The 15,082-nt window shown below is 49.8% G+C and overlaps 1 pseudogene; it reads right to left on the reverse strand.

Moving 5' to 3' along the window:
- Window positions 1-4,038: 4,038 nt before the first annotated feature.
- Window positions 4,039-15,082, reverse strand: part of LOC117066080 — a 12,857-nt pseudogene continuing 1,813 nt past the window's right edge.

The raw sequence follows: 15,082 nt of genomic DNA on the forward strand, positions 1-15,082 counted from the left end.
CCAAGGGGCAAAGGGCAGGAGTGGCTCCTGAGGGTAACCAGCGGTTCAGTGGCAGGTTGCCACTGAAGCCTCAGTCTCTCCCTGCCAGCCAGGCCCCAGTGGCTGAGCCCGGTCAGTAGCCAACAGACAAGGGCACTGATTGCAGCGGCCACAAGTGCCAGCACTGAGATGGAGTGCTCACAGCATCCGGAGGGGCACAGACGGTTCCAGGCGCTGGTTGTGGCTATGCCCAGCTGTGTGTCTTCATCTGTGTGGTCTTCTTGCAGCCACACCTAGCGTGGCCCCTGAGGATCCAAGAAGTGTGCTCTCTGTAAAGATTCTGGTCTCGGGCCAGGGGCAGTAGTTCACGCCTGTAATCCCAGCACTTTGGGAGGCCAAGGCGGGAGTTGATCACCCAAGGCCAGGAGTTCAAGACCAGCCTGGCCAACATGGTGAAACTCTGTCTCAACTAAATACAAAAAATTAAATGGGTGTTGCTGCAGGCACCTGTAATCCCAGCTACTTGGGAGGCTGAGGCAGGATAATCACTTCAACCCAGGAAACGGAGGTTGCAGTGAGCCTAGATCACACCACTGCACTCCAGCCTGGGCAACAAGAGCCAAACTGTCTAAAAAAAAAAAAAAAAAAAAGGCCAGGTGCGGTGGCTCATGCCTGTAATCCCAGCACTTTGGGAGGCTGAGGCGGGCAGATCACCTGAGGTTGGGAGTTCGAGACTAGCCTGACCAACATGGAGCAGCCCCCGTCTCTACTAAAAAATAAAAAATAAAAAAAAAATTAGCCAGGCGTGGTGGCGTATGCCTGTAATCCCAGCTACTCAGGAGGCTGAGGCAGGAGAATCCCTTGAACCCAGGAGGCAGAGGTTGCGGTGAGCCGAGATCTCGCCATTGCACTGCGGCCAAAAAAAAAAAAAAGATTGTGTGTGGTCTCCCCAGAGAAGAGCCCAGCTGTGAACAGTGGCTGTCAGGGCAGCTGATTGCTTTGTCTCTCTGCTTCTTTAGGTTACCCACATTTTCTAATGTTAAGCATTTTGTAGATATGGGTGGTTGGGGGTGGGAGGAGAAAACCACCTGTGTTTCTCTCTATGTGGAGTGTGAGGACTGCTTCACCCCTTGCAGTGTCTTGACGCAGTCCCTTTAAGGTCTGGGGCGGTTACTGGAGCCTGGATTCCACTCCTCCTGGGTCCCAGGAGCTAACTGCCCTTGTTCTGCCCAGAGCAGCTGTGTCTCATAGAACATAATCACCTTCAGTTGTTTCATTGTGAAATGGGTCTGTCAGCCCTTCCGATGAATTAAGGCTGATGCAAAGACCTAATGGAATCTTGCAACGGGAGGCCCATTGGAAATTGTGAATGTAATTAGGTGGGTTACTGCTGCTGTGCGGAAGGGTTTCCCGGAGAGATGAGCTGTAAAATTGGTTTGGAGACACAGTGCCACCTGGTGGCTGTTTGTCATATTGCATGGCATTTAATTAATTAATTAATTAATTATTATTTTTTACCCCCCACTATGTTTCAAGATAAGGATTGTGGATTTTCATTCATAGGCCAGTGAGCTACCCCATTCTGAGAGCGCATCAGGGCCTGAGTGGGCGCAGGGACATCTGAAATCACCAGGGAGCATTTAGCCAGAGGGAGGCCAAAGCCCATGGACAGGACATTTAACTGCAGGGCGCTTAGGCTGCCCACCAGGTAGACTGGCCAGGTCCACCCGCAAGTCTCTGACCTCCCTCTGCCAGTTGGCTGGGGATCAGTGGAGCAGAGCCACTTAAACCGGAGAGTCCTTTGTGGTCCGTTGCTCCACGTGGCTTCTTTCGGGGAATCCCAGGTGTCTGCTGTCACCCTGCCTCAGAGTCCTCACTCTCCCAGAATGTGGCTTTCAGTGCCAGTGTGGACGATTCCAGACACAATCCCTTCCTGCTCCCCCTCCATCCCTTTGCGGTGTTCTCGGCCTGGAACTCACCTGTGACCAGGCAGAGCCCTAAAGGGAACAGGTAAGGGCCCTACAGCCTGGATCTGGGTCGTGGCCACGCTCTGCTGGCATATCACCCTTGGTGTGTCCCAGGATTGGCTGCTGTGACCCTGGCTCCAGCTGCTCCGGTCCCAAAGCTGGATCCCTACTCTCTGGTCACCAGTTAAGTTTCAGGCCTCTCCCCTTTTGGTTGCAACCCCTACCCTCCCTCTATTGGCTTCGTCCTGAGCACCCCAATATACCCTCCACCCACTAACAACAACCTCTCAAAAGACAGTTAGTTCCCTTGCAGGCTCCAGGCCTGCTGTGCCTGCCTGCTTCGGTGACCCCCTAAGTTCTGACCTGACATCGTGCCTCCACGGTCGCAGGACGGGACCAGCAGCCTGGTCCTGGGGTAGGCTGGGCTCCAGGTGATCAGTGATCCTGGGCATTTTGCTTTCTAAATCAGGATTTACAGATGTGCATATGTGTATCCTATATATGTCGTTTTGTAAATGATTTAGGTTCAGGGAAGAAATTTTTGCCCTCTTTCATCTACAAATATTAGAAAAGCTCGAGTCGTTACAATATTAGTGCAAAAAGGTACCCTATGCTTTCCGAGTGCCCAAGATTCATTTACTGGTTTTCATTTGTTTTTTTCTTTTTTTGAGACAGTCTCGCTCAGTCGCCCAGGCTGGAGTGCAGTGGTGTGATCTCGGCTCACTGCAACCTCTACCTCCTGGGTTCAAGAGATTCTCCTGCCTCAGCCTCCTGAGTAGCTGGGATTATAGGTGCGTGCCACTACATTTGGGGAATTTTTGTATTTTTAGTAGAGACGGGGGTTTCCCTATGCTGGCCAGGCTGGTCTCGAACTCCTGACCTCAGGTGATCCGCTCACCTTGGCCTCCCAAAGTGCTGGGATTACAGGCGTGAGCCACCGCACCTGGCCTCATTTACTGTTTTGTATAAGAAAAAGGAGACTACACGAAGTGCCCGCCTCCAAGGAGAGCATGGCGTTTTAAATGCTTTTTGCTTTGAGGATTGAAGGAAAGGCTGAAATAAGGTGGATACCTGGGCAGAGGTTCTCAGCATTTGTTAAAAGCAATGTGGAGCCGGGCGCGGTGGCTCAAGCCTGTAATCCCAGCACTTTGGGAGGCCGAGACGGGAGGATCACGAGGTCAGGAGATCGAGACCATCCTGGCTAACACAGTGAAACCCCGTCTCTACTAAAAAAATACAAAAAACTAGCCGGGCGAGGTGGCGGGCGCTTGTAGTCCCAGCTACTCGGGAGGCTGAGGCAGGAGAATGGCCTAAACCCAGGAGGTGGAGCTTGCAGTGAGCTGAGATCCGGCCACTGCACTCCAGCCGGGGCGGCAGAGTGAGACTCCGTCTCAAAAAAAAAAAAAAAAAAAAAAAAAGCAATGTGGAAGCTAAAATTCCAGCTTAGCTGCGTGGCGGGGATGGTGGGGGCGGGGGTGCAGGTGAGAGCTGGGGATGGGGTTGGGAGGGGTCTGGGGCCAATGAAATCAGTCTGGAAGGGGCTGATTCTCACACACTCCTAACTCTAGAGCTGCTAGCCACACGTGGCTATTTAAGTTTAAATTAATTATAATTAAATAGCATTACAAATTCAGTGTCTCAGACACAGAGGGCCACGTTTCGAGTGCCCAGCAGCCACATGTGGCCAGTGCTGCCATGGTGGACAACGCAAATTATAGAATATTTCCATCCTCGCAGCACTGTTCTAAAGGGTCCTCAAGTCCTGTTCTCGTGGGTGGAGGTGAAGTGGCCAGGTCAGCCTTCTATACAGTGGAGGTGGTTTGCAGACTGAGTTCCTGAGCACATACGCATACAATGTGAGTGTGTGTATGTCGGGGTTAGAGGCATTGCAGCTCGTGTTTCCTGCTGAGTCGTCACCCTACAGAGCAGGGAAGCTTCTGGAAGTGTGCCCTGGGAATGTGGAGAACCCCAGGCTCTGTAGCTTCTGGGCTGGCTCCAGGCCATCCTCACTGTCAAGGGGAGACCCCACACAGATGAGGGGTGGGGCTGCAAGGGCCCCCAGTGCGGAGCACAGGACAGAAGAGCCAGCACCTGCCAGAAAAACCTTTATTTCCAAGGGGAGGCCCATTTGGCCTGCTGCAGTTACCCCTCCTCCGGGACACTGAGCTTCTCCTTCACCCCACAGGCCACCACAGCGAAAAAGAACTCCGGGAAGAAGGTGCGGACGTACACGGCGGCCTTGGGAATGGGGTTGGCCATGAACACCTCTTGCTTCTTCCTCCGCACGGTGCGCACCACCTCCTCCGCCACCTCCACGGGGTGCACGCCGTAGGTCAGCTTCCTGAAAAAGACTGAACAGCCCCAGTTGGGGGTGGGGTTATGGCCTCAGTGGGGAGCCCGCTGGTCAGAGCCCTGCACGTGCACAAAGGCTGGGGGGCGGGAAGCGTGGGCTGTCCCCGGAGTCACAGTTCCAGGCCTCCTCCGCCACCCAGGGACTGAGGCACTCTGCGGGAGACACTCCACTCTCTGGGCTTCCTTCTGCCTCGTCGTCTATAAGGTGGAGCTGGTTTCCTACCCTGATAATTTCGCAGGGCGATTATATGTGGGGGAAGGGATGCAAAAGAGGTTAGGATCTAAGAAGGTGCCAGGTGGATTAATGGGCTGTTTGTGACGGTCGTGAAGCTGTGCTTGTCAGGAGCATCCTGGAACCCCTGGCTGCCCCCTATCTTGGCTCATCTTGGTTCCTCAAGGTGGAAGCCTTGGGCAAGGTGTAGCGCCTCTACGCTTAGAGTATCCTAGAGTAGTGGCCATAATAAGGTGCACTGATAGATAGAAGGGCTGGTTGCTCTTCCAGAACCTTCAGTCCTCCCAACAACCCTAAGAGGTAGGTATTGCTATTATCCCTCATTTTCTAAAATGAAAATAATAATACTAACAAATAATAATAGCAATACCTACCTCTTAGGGAGGCACGAAGTGATTAAGGGACTTGCTCATGTCCAACCCTCTAATATGTGGCAGAGGCCGGCATCCAGTGCAGTCTTTTTTTGATGGAGCCTCGGGCTGTAGCCCAGGCTGGACTGCAGCGGTGCGATATCGGCTCACTGCAAGCTCCGCCTCCCAGGTTCAAGTGATTCTCCTGCCTCAACCTCCCAAGTAGCTGGGACTACAGGCACGCACCACCATGCCCGGCTAATGTTATGTATTTTCAGTAGAGACGGGGTTTCACCATGTTGGCCAGGATGGTGTCGATTTCCTGACCCCGTGGTCCTCGCCCGCCTCAGCCTCCCAAAGGTCTGGGATTAACAGGCGTGAGCCACTGCACCGGGCCCAGGTGGCCTGGCTTTAGACTCTCGGCCTCCACTCTGTGCACGGGAAAGGGGGAGCAGGAAAATTCTTCAATGCCATGACATCTGGGAAACAGGTCCAGAGACAGGCAGTTGCTTGCCGAGGTGGCAGAGGAAGCTGAGTGGCTGAGCTCAGCGCGCGCATGGGCCGTAGGTTGCAGGGAGGATTCTGTCTACTGGGTGCCTCAGGCCTAAAGGTTGATGGCCCCCGCCCTGCTGTTGGGGGTTGCTGGGCCTCTTCCACTCCCACCCCCAGACTCATGATTCAAGAGTACCCATCTGAAGGTCATTCACCCCCCAGTGACACCGGACTATTCCCGAGGCCCCCAGGGGCCCCAGCTTCCCTCTGAAGTCTCACACTTCCAAATGGAGGCTTCCCAGTTTCCTTGCTCTGGATACACGTGGTACGACCGGATGAAAGTCGGGCTCACGGTGCTGATGACAACGTCGTATTCCTCCACTTCGGCTCGGAGGCAGTCAAAGAAGCCCAGGGCTGCGTGCTTGGAGGCAGCCTCTGCAGGAGAAACCATCCAGAGGTGGGCGCAGGACACTCCGGCCCGGCTTCCCGGTGGGCGCATTGGAAGCAGGAGGGCCGATAGACACGTTTCCTGCAAGCGCAGAGCTGAGAGGGTCCTCAAGAATCTGCCCTTCACTTTACTAATGAGGACAGAGAGCCCTCGGGAGTGGTGGACATGGAGCTGGAACTGAATCGAGCTTAGCCACTTGCTGGTGGTGTGACCTGACCTTGGGCAAATCACTTTGCCTCTCTGAGGCTCAGTTTTCTTATCTTTTAAATGGGAGTAATATTTCCCTTGCCAAATTACTGTGAAGATCAAATGAGAAAACATACAGAATGCTGGCACCCACATGAATTCCCCTTCCTTCCTGGGAAGGCTGATGCTAAGAAACTTGTCCAAGGTCTGGGGCCAGCTGGTGGCTGCAGTGAGCCTGAATCACAGATATCCCCTTTCCCTTCCTGTTTCCCTTTTCCTCGGAGAGCCCGTCCAGGTCATCCACTCACCAAATCCAGTTCAAATCATAGAAGCCATGGGTTGGACAAAAAAGGATCGTTCCAGGAATTCCAAAAAGAAGGGAGTGGACATTGCTTAGAGCTTTGGGAAGTTAGAGCCACATCTGGGGTGTGATGCACCCCAACTTCACATTTTAGGGGTGTCAGCCAGAGGCGGAAGGGGCAGAAGGTGGATGTACTGTGGTTCCTGCCACCATGCCCAGATAACCTTCAACCAGAACCCTTTCCTGGTTTCCCTGACATCATGACCAGAAGCTTCCAGTTCTCTCCAAAAAGGCTTTTTTTGTTTTTTTGAGATGGAGTCTCCCTCTGTCGCCCAGGCTGGAGTGCAATGGTGCGATCTCGGCTCACTGCAACCTCCGTCTCCCAGGTTCAAGCAATTCTCCTGCCTCAGCCTCCTGAGTAGCTGGGTTTACAGGCACACACCACCATGCCCAGCTAATTTTTGTATTTTTAGTAGAGATGGGATTTCACCGTGTTGGCCAGACTGGTCTCGAACTCCTGACCTCAGGTGATCTGCCTGTCTTGGCCTCTCAAAGTGCTGGGATCATAGGCATGAGCCACCGTGCCCTGCAGAACCATGCGCTTTAAATGGATGCATAGTGTGGTATGTGAATTACACCCGCCAAAGCAAGTGTTAACAAAAAAGGTCTACCAGCTTATTTTTCATTCATTCACCATCTCCTTGATTCCTTCAGTCATTCAACAGTGAAGCCCCTGCTCTGGTGGGTGAGGAGCTGGGGACCCAGAGGTGGACAGAGGCAGCTCTGGCCTCACGGATTACTCAGTTCATCAGTGGGGCAGATACATGGACAGGTGACTTTCCACGTGGTTTTTTTTGTTTTGTTTTGTTTTGAGAGGGAATCTTGCTCTGTTGCCTGGGCTGGAGTACAGTGGCTCGATCTCGGCTCACTGCAACCTCTGCCTTGCGGGCTCAAACAATTCTCCTGCCTCAGCCTCCCGAGTAAGTGGGATTATGGGTGCACACCACCACGCCTGGCTAATTTTTGTGTTTTTTTAGTAGAGATGTGTTTCACCATGTTGGCCAGGCTGGTCTCAAACTCCTGACCTCAAGTGATCCACCCGCTTCAGCCTCCCAAAGTGCTGGGATTACAGGTGTGAGCCACTGTACCCAGCCCCATGTGGCATGGTTGATGCAGGAAAGGGGTGGGTGCCTGCAGCGGGGGGGACACACGGCAGGCTGCATCCCCTTTCAAGTCTGTGTGCCAGGTTCTCAGCCTCAGAGCCCCTATCTCCTTGCCTGAGTGGATGGTAAGGGAACTGTGCTGAGGTGCTCAGGGACATTGCATTCCTTTGGTCAAAAGAAAGAAACCTCTGAGTTAGCAGACCCCAGGTCACTCCCACGCCAGCTCCTTGTGTCTGTCCAAAGCCAGATTCAGAGGAAGAAGAGAATCTGGGGCCAGTCCAGGGTGGCATCGCTTCAGTTCTGACATTTACGTGGGAAACTCTGTGCCCCTCAATTCCTCAGTGCAGAGAAGCCAGACCATGGCTGATGGGGGTGGAGACAGCCTTGAGAGAATTCTGAGTCCCCAATACTGTGCTTTGCAAATGTTCCCAGGAAACTCGTGCATTTGTCCTATACAGGTCAGTGGCAAAAGGGCCCATTGTCATGCCTATGCCTCGCTATGTTATGTCACTTCTGTGTCCCCATCACCTGGCTTTAGGCATTCAAACACTTTGTTGAATGAATGAAGGCAGGAAGCAAGGAAGGTGAAAAGTCACCCAACTGCTGAAAATAACAGAAAGTTTAAAAATACAAGGAGCAGTGGAGAGGTTTCTAAGTGGGCTGGGGAAGACAGGAAAATGCGGGATGTGCCAAAGACTGCTGTATGTGGCCCATTCACTCTTCCCTTCTTCCTGGGCCCCCAAGTGGACTGCACTCCCCAGTGTCCCTTGCACTTAGGTGTGACTGAGTTCTCCCAGTAGGATGTGAGCAGCGGTGATGCCAGCCTGGGGGCAAAGGGATGTCCAAGGCCAGTCTGGGGTTTTGGACATTGGGCATGGATCCTCCACAGTCTCTTCCGTCTTCTTGCCAGCAGGGACCCAGCTGTGACCACCCAGAAGATGATGTTGATGGAATGACTTAGCATGACCCTGGGCCCCCAATGACTCTGTGGCATGGTGCCACCTGCTTGCCTGATGCCATTCTCATTGAGGTTACTACATGGAGGAGTAATCAAGTTTTCCCACATCACAGGCTCACAGCACAGTAGGCTTAAACTAGCTAAGGCAAATGGAAAAAGGAAGGTAAAACACTACTAGAGGGGGCGTTATGGGCTGAATTCTGTTGTCAGCCCTCCCAAAATTTATATGCTGAAACCGAATCCCCAGTGCTCAGAATGTGACTGTATTTAGAGATATTTAAAGAGGTAATTAATATAAAATGAGGCCATTAGGCTGGGCCCTACTCCAATCTGACTGGTGCTGTTATAAGAAGAAGAAATTTGGGGCCGGGTGTGGTGGCTCACGCCTGTAATCCTAGCACTCTGAGAGGCCAAGGTAGACGAATCACCTGAGGTCAGGAGTTTGAGACCAGCTTGGCCAAGATGGTAAAACCCTGTCTCTACTAAAAACACAAAAATTAGCCGGGCGTGGTGGTGGGTGCCTGTAGTCCCGGCTACTCAGGAGGCTGAGGCAGAAGAATCGCTTGAACCTGGGAGGCAGAGGTTGCAGTGAGCCAAGATCTTGCCACTGCACTCCAGCCTGGGCAACAGAGTGAGATTCTGTCTCAAAAAAAAATAAATAAATAAATAAAAAGAAGAAGAAGAAGAAGAAGAAGAAGAAGAGAAGAAGAAGAAGAAGAAGAGAAGAAGAAGAAGAAGAAGAAGAAAGAAGAAGAAGAAGAAGAAGAAGAGAAGAAGAAGAAGGAGGAGGAGGAGGAGGAGGAGGAGGAGAGGAGGAGGAGGAGGAGGAGGGGAGGAGGAAATTTGGACATACAAGGAGGCAACAGACATGCACATGCACAGAGGAAAGACTGTGTGGGGACACAGCAAGAAGGCAGCTATCTGTAAGCCAGGGAGAGGGGTTCCAGAGAAAACCAACCCTGCCGACACTTTGATCATGGACTTCCAGCCTCCAGAATAAAAAAAACAAATTTCTGTTGTGTAAGCCCCAGCCTTGGTATTTTGTTATGGCAGCCTGAGCAAATTCATATGGCGACCTACTCATTTTTTTCCCTCCCTTCTTCCCTTCTACTCTTGTACCCATCAAACATTTACTGAGCCCCTAATTTGCACATGGTAGTGTGGGCCACGAAGAAATGTATATGACATGTTCCCCACCTCTTAGAACTAACTCATCAGATGTGGAAATGGCAGAATTTTTCCAGCTAAATCCCAGGAACATACACCTAGAAGTCCTTCTCCCCATTGAACTTTTGAAAGGACGCTCATTTTTGGAGCTGCCCTTACCCTGAATTCTGCCCCTTTCTGTTTTTCCTGGTTCCTTCCTCAGAAGGTCTCCATTGCCCTCCCATTTTGTGATGTGCACCCATCCTTCTCTTTCCCAATGGTAATCTTCCCTGACCTTCAAGGGCATCTTTATGGAGGAAGGGGCATTGGAGCTATGACTGTGCATCTTTGTCAGGAGCGTGACCTTCACCTGGCATTGTCAGGTTCACCTAGTGTACGTCCTGCCCACATAGGAGACTGTGAGCTTCGCAGACAGAGGGAGCTTATCTTTAATATCTCAGCATCTCCCATAGCCACTTGCATGCTGTAGGCGCTCAAAAAATAGGAACCATAGGGATGAAAGAAAACCCAGCAGATGGTGTCATCCTTGGACCCTTTCCTCTGTGACCATCTGCCTAGTCTTAGACATAACAGCTCCTGCCTTATACCATAAGACATACAACAGAAGATTCATATTTTTATCTTAGCAACTTACAAGCTGTACGGAACGGGATTCCAAACTTCCCTTGGATGTTATTCACTAACACGATTTGGCCTGTTCTCCGGGAGATCATGTTGGGAAGCAGGGCTGGAAAACACAGGACAAAGAGTCATGGTTAAAACTTTGCGACTGAGTTAGGCAGCAGCCAGCAGACCCCTCACCCGGCTCCCCTTCATCATGGGGCTCCACTCCCTCCGTGGTAATTAGATTGCAGCAGGGCAGAGATGGAATGAACCCTGCAATCGTTTATCCAGCGTTCCCAAAGCGTGGGCTGGTGAATTGCTGGGTGATTTTAAGTTGGTGCTTTCCCACCAATGTGCATTTAGTGACACTGATTTCTTTTTATTGAAGGCATGTTTATATTTATTGTATTTTCCTCTCGACTTTTGTTTAGATGCACGGGGAACACATGCAGATTTGTTACATGGGTATATTGCACTCAGGTAGTGCGTGTGGTACCCAATAGAATAGAACAGACGCCGATGTCAGTAGTGAGAAAGTCATTCCTGTTTCAATTCTCCTACTATGGCCTCCAGAAGGAAGAAGGAAGTCTCATGATGGTTCTAGTACGTCTTTAACGCCTCTCTTGCACATGCTAATCTTTTAACAAAGAGAGGGAAGATTCTGACGTTCTCAGGCTACCTTGGGAGAACTTACTTTGTTTAATTTTCAGGTTGCCCTTTATTAATTGAGAATGAAAGAAGTTTTAAATTTGTGTTGGTTTTATACAGATTTCTTCCCAAAGTGACTTTAATTTAAAAATGAGAAAATTCAGAGAAAGGTATTAAATTAATAATAGTACAGGCAGAATGGGGATATGGCAAAAAGTGAAAAGACAGTACTCAAAGAGTCCACTTTCAGAATGATCTGTGAAACCCAGCACCTACATGTTAAACATGGACAAACTGTTGGGCCGGGCATGGTGGCTCACACCTGTAATCTCAGCACTTTGGGAGGTTGAGGCGGGTGGATCACGAGGTCAGGAGATGGAGACCATCCTGGCTAACACGGTGAAACCCTATCTCTACTAAAAGAATACAAAAAATTAGCCGGGCGTGGTGGCGGGTGCCTGTAGTCCCAGCTACTCAGGAGGCTGAGGCAGGAGAATCACTTGAACCCGGGAGGTGGACCCGGGAGGTGGAAGTTGCAGTGAGCTGAGATCACGCCACTGCATTCCAGCCTGGGAAACAGAGCGAGACTCCATCTTGAAAAAAAAGAAAAGAAAAGAAAAGAAAAAAGAAAAACAAAAACAAGATGGACAAACTGAAGTCCAGAGCTAGGGACTAGACCCAGGGTCCTTAGTGAGGGCTAACCAGGAAGATAAACCATTTCTGGCCCTTTTCCACTCCACTTTCTTTGTTCATTGCTTTGATGCCAGTTAACAGTCTCTATTAAAGGTTGATAGATAACACACTTGTGCTGGCCTGTTTGCTGTGTCCACAGGGACTGGACTGTTATCTCTGGGACACCATTCTAGAAGCTCTGGAAAGTCATCTTTCTGCCCCAAATGCTTCTTTCTCTTCATCTGTCTTAGTACTCGGAATCCTATTGTTAGAGGTGCCCAACATGGGAGCTGGTTGTAGAGACGGTAGTTGTAAGATCATGCTAGATCTTAGACCTTGCCAGGACACCCAACTCCCTAAATGGAGGTGTTCTCCACATTACATTCCCCCTGAGATTCTGCTTTGATAAACTTTTATTTTTTTTGGAGAGCAGGGGCTTCAACTTTTCTTTCTTTTAGACGGAGTCTCAGCCTGTCACCCAAGCTGGAGTGCAATGGCATGATCTCGGCTCACTGCAACCTCAGCCTCCTGGGTTCAAACGATCCTCCTGCCTCAGCCTCCTGAGTAGCTGGGATTACAGGCACCCACCACGATGCCTGGCTAATTTTTGTATTTTTAGTAGAGATGGGGTTTCACCATGTTGGCCAGGCTGGTCTTGAACTTCTGACCTCATGATCTGTCAACTTTTCATTCTACTCTGTGGTCATTTCCAGGCCCATTTTCCAGGCTTCAGACCTGCGTTTGAACTTGGTGGTGAGAAATCTGCACCTGGGTGTCTCCTAGGCCCCTCAGACAGGCTCACATAGGAATCACCATCTTATTCATTAAAGGGAGACAGCCTCCTGCCTTCCCTGTTTCTGTGAAGGGATTGACAGAATACTGGGTCTCTTGTAATTTGGTAATAAGTCCTTTTTCTTCTTCATTTCTGAGGACAGAATCTTTACCTTTGACCAACTGTCATGGTTAGAAGCAGATCAACCGCAAGGTTGATACAGCAGAATGTACACAGTTGTTGAGACAATTGTTGGAGGATGAGACAATTGTTCAGAGACGTCGAATTGGAGGGAAGCCAGGGACGTAAGGAGAGAGAAGTAAAAGGGCAAAGCTTAGGTGGGGAGAGGGGTTTCACAGAGAGGGTGGTTGTAATATACCAATCAGATACTTCCTGGGTTCCTTTTCCTACATAAACATTGAAAATGGGAATGCTGAAAGCTTTCACCCAATAGGTAGGGAATTTTCTAAGGGGACTGGAGAATTCCATATAGAATAGGATGACTGTCTGGCTATTTAACAGAGCCCTCTGTAGAATCTGGTGGCCCAGATACCCATGGGAAAGTCAAACTCACGAGACCTTTCGTCAATGTGATGGGGCCAAAGTAATTGGCATCCATGATCTTTTTGTCGAGCTCCAGAGAAATCTTATGGGCAGGCCCCTTCACCTTCATGCTGGCATTGTTGATGAGGATGTCCACACAGCCATAGCAATCCAGGACTTCTTTTGCCACATCTGGGACGCAGCTGATGTCTGAGAGGTCCAACAGGACCAGCTTTGGGGTGAATGTCTGCTGAACCAATGACAGAGTCAGGTTATGTGAGATCTCCTCCCTCTTGCAGACCTTGGGAGCCCTGTATCTAAAAGCCACCCATTTTGAAATTCAAAGATCATGAAATGACTGAAAAAAAAAAAAAAAAAAAGACGAAGAAGCAGAAATGATTCTGGGATGGAGAATATTGCCAGAGAATTCATTCTTGGGGACCAGGGCAAAACCAACAAATCTTGACGTGAATATGCAGCAATAAGTCTAAACTCTTGGCCAAGGTTCCACAACTGGAACCTGATAAATGAATATCGCCCTTCGCAGCAGTCCCTTTGCAGCTTTGCACTGACTCCAGGGGTGACATCATTACTTTTAACAGTTCTGAGCTCCTTTGTGGAAACTGCTTTTCAACCTGGCTTGCAAGTTGCAAAATAAATAAATAAATAAATAAATAAAGGACTTTATAGCCACATTTTAAAAAACTAAAATCATACACTCAACACAATATTTTTGAAACATCTGCTTACTAAGTGCGGGGCATTGTGTTTAGCCAGACACTTGCTGCATTGACTCTGTTGATCCAGGGATGTGTAGGAGGGTGGACAGATGGGAAAATTGATGACACTGAGTGGTAAATGCAATCCCAGTGTTTGACAAAGACTAGTCCTGAGATATGGAGTCTCAGGACTCCATATCTGAGCCATGCCCTTGAAGAGAGGGTTCCGTGGTCAGAATTGTTTGGGAAACACAGACTGTTCTCCAAGTTCTTCTTGGAGATACACAGTGCACATTGGCATATGAAAGGCTCTGAAAAGTCCTGCAGTGAAGAAAATGGACAAGCTTAGCTTAACTCACTGTTTCTCACACAACTGACCACAAACCCTCGCTTTTACCCAGTGCCTAATCACATCCCTGGAAACACACTTTGGGGCATTCTGTGTTGTCCTGTTTGATTCATCTCCTCAAATATCAGACTTATCCCTGAATTACTTTGAGCTGTTCCTAATCACCAAATGCAACCTCAAAGGTAAAGATTCGAAAAAAGTATCCTGAAGGGAGCTCCAAAGACAGTCTCCTGACCAATGCTCCAGAAAAACCTTTGGAAACTGCAGCCTCATTGAAAGAAGTGTTCACTTTCTGGGAGACTTCTTGGGAAGGGATCTCATTTATCTGGTTTCTTTGATGGAGATATCAGTTGAGGTATTAAAAAAAAATGGCCATGTTTGTAATCACAGCCCATACCTGTCACATCGTCTGTCTTCTGGATCCTTCTTGAGTTTGAGTTATATAGGGTCAGGACAAGGGGCTGTGGCTACAGAACACGATTTTGTCATGGTGGGTAGTCAAAACAAGTCAACCCCTTATGAATGGCAAACGTGACCCTATGCCAAGGTCATTGGGTTCATTGCCTCACATTCCCCAAAGCAATCACCAAGTTTCCTGCACTTGGTCCAAGAGCTGATCCTGAATGATCAGTGGAGGCTGGGAATGCCCAGGAGTTACCCACACCGACTGCTAGAAGACCTTACCTTGCTGGGGTCAGCCACGCTGATCAAGGCATCATATAGGTTCTCCAGCCTCTCCCAGTTCTTTCCACATAGCACCAGCCTTGCCCCACCTGTGTGGAACACCCGAGCACACTCTGTGGGGAGGAAGGAAACAGGGCAGGGCATACTGTGTGGATGGAACCGCTGACAGTGAACCCCCTCTCTTGGGAACCCATGAATTCAAAAGTCAGAAGTCTTAGCACCACGAGGTCCTTTAGGGGTCACTTCATTCAACTCCCTCCCAGGGCTGGAATTTTTGTCATTTCAGCCTCCACTTAGTTGCTTCCGTGAAAGGGAGCTCATGGTGGAGTGAGACAACGCCTCCTTTGTTAGAAAGTTCTGATTATTGGAAATTCTTCCTTACACTGAACAGAAAGACAAACCTGCCAACTTGGCCCCCCAGGACCGCAGCCCTGGAGATATCTCAATCTGAAGATAATGGAGACACACCACTATGTTTTTTCAAATCAAACGTCACC

This window comes from Trachypithecus francoisi, unplaced genomic scaffold (assembly GCF_009764315.1).
Source record: "Trachypithecus francoisi isolate TF-2019V2 unplaced genomic scaffold, Tfra_2.0 Lachesis_group2, whole genome shotgun sequence".
In the NCBI taxonomy this organism is placed as follows: domain Eukaryota; kingdom Metazoa; phylum Chordata; class Mammalia; order Primates; family Cercopithecidae; genus Trachypithecus; species Trachypithecus francoisi.